Here is a 6,381-nt window from a genome sequence, read left to right as displayed (position 1 = left end):
ACCATGTCTATGGTGAACTAAACCTCCATTGTTGTTGTAAAAACGATGTAATCCTTTGAAACTCTGATGTATTGAATTGATTTTTAATATATGTGCTTTACTTCATTAAGTGTTAGGGTTTTTCCTCTATACTCTATGCATGCTTTGTTTAACTCATTCAATTGCATGATCATTGATTTTGTCGATATGGACATATACGGGGAAATCTAGAACTAGGGAAATTCTCCCGAAAGCAATATTACCTAGACATAGGTATAGGAGGATCGATTGCCTTTAAACTTCTATGTGAATGTAATGCATAATTAGTTGTTAGGGATACAAGACATTGTGAACTAATAAATAAGAGTAGGCTTTCTTCATTGAGACACCGGGTTTAAAGTAAATTAGAAAGTGACATTAACATTAATGAAGGAGTCGAATTCGTAAATACATGAGAGTGAATATGATAAGTCAGAAACCCCAACAACATAATTAATCCATACATCATTCACATGCGCATTCTTTTGGTCAATTGATCAACACTTGCATTCATATTTACTTTTGGCATATAAACACAATGATTTTTGTTCTCAAGTCTTAAATAATCAAAAAATCACATGACTGTCTAGGTCAATGAGTCTCTAGGAAAAACGATACTTAGTCTTACCATTTATATTACTTGATACGATTCGGTACACTTGCCAGATTATTGATTAACTTTGACTTGATTTTTTTGTTGTTGTTTTATTCTAATAATTGCTTTCTAGATTTTTGTTTTCTTGTGTATGCAGGATACAATTCGCACTAGAAGCAGGAAAAATTCTAATCTCTCTTTACAGATCAGGAAACATAAGACATGGCTGGTAATCGGAATATGGGTCCAGTGAGGCGTACTCTAGAGGACTATACAACAATTACTGGCCCTCTGCATTTTAACAAATTGCCAGACTAAAGGTAAATGCTACCAATATAGAGATGAAGTCTGCTCTTGTTCACTTGGTGTAGAGCAATCAATTTAATGGATTAGCACATGAAAATCCATATGAGCATCTGACCACATTCGACAAGATATGCAATACAGTGAAGATTCGAGATGTACCAGATGAAGCTATTAAACTTAGCTTGTTTTCCTTCTCTTTGGGAGGCAATGCTAAGATGTGGCTAAATTATTTCCCTAAGAATATTTTCACTATGTGGGAAGATGTGGTAGCAAAGTTCCTGAATAAATATTTCCCTTAGTCAAGGGTAAACAAAGGAAAACAAGAAATATCTTATTTTCAACAGGGCATGGAGGAGGCATTAGGTCAAGTATGGGATAGATATAAGAGCTTGTTGAGGAAGACGTCCATACATGGCTTTGACAAAGCAACGATAGTTATTTTTTTCCTTGGAGGTCTTGGCTCTCAAATGAAATTGATGCTAGATGCCTCAGTTAGAGGTAATATCAAGTGCAATACTCCAGAGGAAGCCTATGAACTGATTGATAACATGGCAACCAATGATAATGAGATGTGAAGTGAAAGTGGAGATCTACTTCAGCAGAAGGAAATTTTACAGTTACAATCTAAGGATGTCTTGCTTGAGTAGCATAAGATTATCACTCAACAGTTGGAAGAGGTGATAAAGAAACTTTCTCTATTGCCACAAGAAATACAAAATGTTTGACTGGTTCAATGGCAACAACAACCTACTCCAGCTGAGAAGACCACGAAGCTTGAAGAAATTTTCCAGCAATCCATGAAAATGAGCTTATCTTATGGCAAGAGCATGGAGGCTACGTTCAAAAGAATGGAGATGCACATTGGGCAATTGGTCAACAAGATGAAGGGGTTTGAGAGGAATGTAGGAGGCGATCCAAGGGAAGAGTGTAAGACCATTGTTACTAGAAGTGACAAAGTGTTAGATGAGAGAAAAATCGAGAGAAAAGAGAAAGAAAATTTGAGTGAGGAAGAAGAAAGTGAGAGAAAAAAGAAAAGAGAGGAGGAAGAAAGGGAGAGAAGAGAAAAGGAGAGAATTGAGGGAGAAAAAAAAGAAAGAAGAGGTAGATTAGAGAAAACAAGAAATTTTTTTTGAAAAATCCCTTCCTTATTCAAAGACTTATTCAAGGAAGGAGAAAGAAAAACAAATTGAGCAATTCATGGAAATCTTTAAGAAACTGGAGATCACCATATCTTTTTCTGAAGCACTACAACAAATGCCTTCATATGCAAAGTTTCCAAAAGAGCTCCTCACAAATAAAAGAAAGTACATTAATAAGGAGACCATTGAAGAGTGATAACGGTTGAAATACCGTTATTTTTATACTTAACTTTGATACTAAAAACACCCTTTATGACTTAAAAACTAGTTTGAAATCATGCTTTTGCTTTAGTTGAGAGAATAAAAGAGTTGAAGGTGGTATTATTGGTTTTATGCTTGCTTTTCCTTGTTTTGGTAGGAATTACGAGGAATTAGATGAAAGAAGTTGAAGTAGCAAGGAGTTGGACTTAGGAAAGGAAGGAAAATGCACAAAAGAAGAATCGCAGCCACCGCTTAGCGCCACTTTGCCGCTGAGCGCCAAGTTTGCTGTTGAGTCCACTGTCTAGCACTTGAGCGCCAATGCTGAGGGCTAAATACAAGTGCTTCACTCATCACTGAGCGCCACTTTACCGCTGAGAGCCAGTCTTGCTGAAGAGTTCTCTGTCTCTCGTCTGGGCGCCACCGTTAAGCGACAATTCTGAGTGTCGCACCTAACGTTGAGCGCAATTCCAATGTTGAGCACTGTCAACGTGGGCCTGAGCCAGTTTTCTATAATTTTTATAAACTATATAAGGGTTTAGTCGACCTAGAGGGTTTATCTTTTGACAGAAAGAGGTGTAGAAACACTCTTTTCACCTCTCAGAGGTGGATTTTGGATGCGGAAGCTCCAATATACAACTTTTAGGGTTCTATTTTTCATTCTTTTCATTATTTTCATGTAGTTTCACCATGTCCATGGTGAACTAAACCTCCATTGCTGTTGGGGAAATGATGTAATCCTTTGAAACTCTCATATATTGAGTTGATTCTTAATTTATATGCTTTACTTCATTAATTACTAGGGTTTTTTCTCTTTGCTCATTGCATGCTTTGTTTAACTCATTTAATTGCATGATCTTTGATTTTTTCGATATGGACACATACGAGGAAATCTAGAATTGGGGAAATTCTCCCAGAAGCAGTATTACCTAGACATAGGGATAGGAGGATCGGTTGCCTTTAAGCTTCTGTGCGAATGTAATGCATGATTAGTTGCTAGGGATATAAGACATTGTGAACTAGTAATTAAAAGTAGGCTTTCTTCACCGAGACATCGGGTTTAAAGTAAATTAGAAAGTTGCATTAACATTAAAGAAGGAGTCGAATTCGTAAATACATGAGAATGGATATGATAAGTTGGAAAACGATACTTGGTCTTACCATTTATATTACTTGATACGATTCGGTACACTTGTCAGAGTCTTAACAAGTTCTCGACTTCACTTAGCTTATTGTGCTATATTTAATTAGGAAATTGTCCTTGAATGTCCAATATTTTCCCATTTTTGCTAATTGTGCTTAATTTGATCAGAAATTCTTATTTTAATTAATTTAAATTATCTAAGCTTATTATTTTGATTATTTATTGCAGGGAAAATTTTGGAATTATAATTTGGGACATTTTGAGGGCTGTCACATAATTCAAGACTCTCTACAAAAGAAGTGTGCACAAGAAGGAAGGCATTATGGTGATTTTACTCTTTGTGCTTTTGAGAAAAGGGTTATTCAAGTGGAATAAAGGTGACGTCTAGCAGTATGGAGTCACTGCCCACAAAGAAAAAATGTAGCACCTTCATTTAGAGTGCGCATAAGCTACCACATCCTGCATTATTGGAAAGGCAGCAACACGTGGTGTAGCATTAGAGTTACTTCCAACAACTTGGATTTGAAAGGCCACGGCCTGGTCCATGCGAAGGAGGTGCTTTGAGTAAAGAGCATCCAGCTGGCTAGAGGGAAGTGCACGATCCAAAGGAATTTGGCAACATGGGCTACACGTGAAGGAGCATCCAAAAGCAGGAAGTCTAGCCTTCACGGGTAACAACACATCCAACAATTGGGTGCAGACGCTGATTTGAATTCTCAATTGAAGAGAGCAACACATGGTGCAGCGGGCCGATGGACAATTTATTTTGGAGAGTCCAGCAAGGCATATGAGCAATTAATAGGTAGGGTAGCCGCCATAGGAGAGAAGTGGGAGACAATGAGTAAGATGGAGGGCTACGGCTAAAGCACACAGAGATGGGGTAGCACGTTGTAGACGTCCTGGAAGTAGCTACGTGGCTTTCATTTGCTTTGGAAAAGCACTCGGTTATTTACTTTTGCTGTTAGTATAGGAGTTGCACGGTACATTCAATTTGAGCTAGAGGCACACACGCATTTTTCATTTTTTTTCTAGCAGCACGCTATTACTGGAATGAATTTTAGAAGCACATTCTATTTACTTTTTATAAGCATATGCGGTCTTGACTTGCTTTAGAGAAAAACAAACACATATTCATTTAGCTGGAACGCATACACAGATTCAATTAGGAGGCAGTGATTTATTTTGGAATCTTTATTACTATTCATCACGAAAGATTTATTTTACTTTTCTTAGTAATGTCATTGTCACATTAAGCGTTACAAATTTGTCTTTATTTTGCTTTAGCTCCAAAAAGTTCTCTTAATTTTGTTTTACAATTTCCAGGTTTTATTTCAATGTGCATTTGATTCGTTAATTCAACATTGCAATTTAAGAGCATTGATGTCTTTTATTATTTATTTCTTGCATTTTAATTAGTTCACACATCTTGCTTAGGACCGTTCAATTTACTGTTTTCGTTCACTATGTTGTTTGTTATATTCGGTTTATTGTTTTCGTGCACTATGTGTTTTATTCTGTTCGGCTTCTTTATCTTGCTGCATTTCCAATTTCCTCACTTGCTTTAGAGACTGTTCGGTCTCAATGTAGAACCGTTCGGTGTCAATGTAGAACCGTTCGGTCATCTGTAGGACCATTCAGTTTTCATGCTTTGTTCATTTATTTGTGTTAGACCTAATTCCTAAACCATGGTTTGGTCCTTGAGAGACGACCTAGGAGTCACTTCCTAGTCTATACTGCATTTTTTATGCACATTAAATTTGTATGGGGTGCGACACCCATCACGCCGTTGCTAGGGACTCGTGGTTTAACTATTCTATTCATGTGATTGTTGATTAAGTTTGACTTGATTTTTTTTTTATTTTTACTTTTGTTTTTTTCTAACAATTGCGGCTCCAATTTATAAAATCTAGGGTTTACTCTTTCATCTTTTCCATTAATTCCATCTAGTTTCACCATGTCTATGGTGAACTAAACCCTTTGTTGTTGGGGAACAATGTAAATCCTTTTGAAACTCTCTTGTATCAAACTTCTTATTATATTCACATGCTTTTATTATCAATTGTTTGGGTTTTCTTTTATGTGCTTTAATGCTTACATCGTTTAACACATTCGGTGGTATGATCTTTGGTTTTGTCGATACGGAGACGTACGGAGAAATCTAGAACTGATTAGAATTCTCTTGATAATGAATTACTACCTAGAGATAGGGGTAAGACGATCAATTGCTTTTAAGCTTCTATACTATAATGCATTGGTAATTACTAGGGAGACTAGAATTGGTAAACTAGTAATTGGTAATAAGCTCTTTTCGCTGAGAGATCAAGTTTAGAGTAAAATAGAAAGTTGCATGACATTGATAATACAACGAATTTAATAAGAATAATAGATATAAGAGGGTGGATAAGGATGAAATTTAAACCCCAACAACTCCATTCATTCATATTTCTTATTTGCCAATTGATTCAAATTTGCATTTGCATGTTTAAATTTGGTTTTTGCATTAACACTACAACTTATTCTTCTTTTAAGTCTTATGCAATCAATTTACATGAAAGATAAGGCCTAAGAGTCCTTTGGGAGAACGATACTCGATCTTGTTAGGAAACAGGTTGGCTTCGTTTTACACCAAGAGGGGGGGGGGTGAATTGGTGTTAGTTCAAATTTTAAATCTTTTTGCAATCTTGGTATGAAAATTCAAAGCTTTTGATCTTCCCTTGAAAGTTATTGAAAAATGTAATGCAGTGGAAAAACATAGTTGACTGCTAAACAGGTATAGTTCACTGAATTTAAAGAGTGCAGGGATAGAGAAAATCAAACACTAATTTTTATACTGGTTCAGCCAACAATGCCTACATCCAGTGTCCTTCAAACCTTGGAAGCAAATGCACTATAATGGTTGTGGTTTTTACAACATGGAATTTGTTAGCAAAATGATGAAGATGAAGTTTTGATGATGCCCAAATCAAGTCAAGATTTATCAA

General features: G+C 36.2%; 1 pseudogene; it reads left to right on the top strand.

Moving 5' to 3' along the window:
- Positions 1-1,722: 1,722 nt before the first annotated feature.
- Positions 1,723-6,381, top strand: part of LOC106770311 — a 15,058-nt pseudogene continuing 10,399 nt past the window's right edge.

The sequence above is a fragment of the Vigna radiata genome, chromosome 8 (assembly GCF_000741045.1).
Source record: "Vigna radiata var. radiata cultivar VC1973A chromosome 8, Vradiata_ver6, whole genome shotgun sequence".
NCBI lineage: Eukaryota > Viridiplantae > Streptophyta > Magnoliopsida > Fabales > Fabaceae > Vigna > Vigna radiata.
This window is presented reverse-complemented; position numbering and strand designations above follow the sequence as displayed.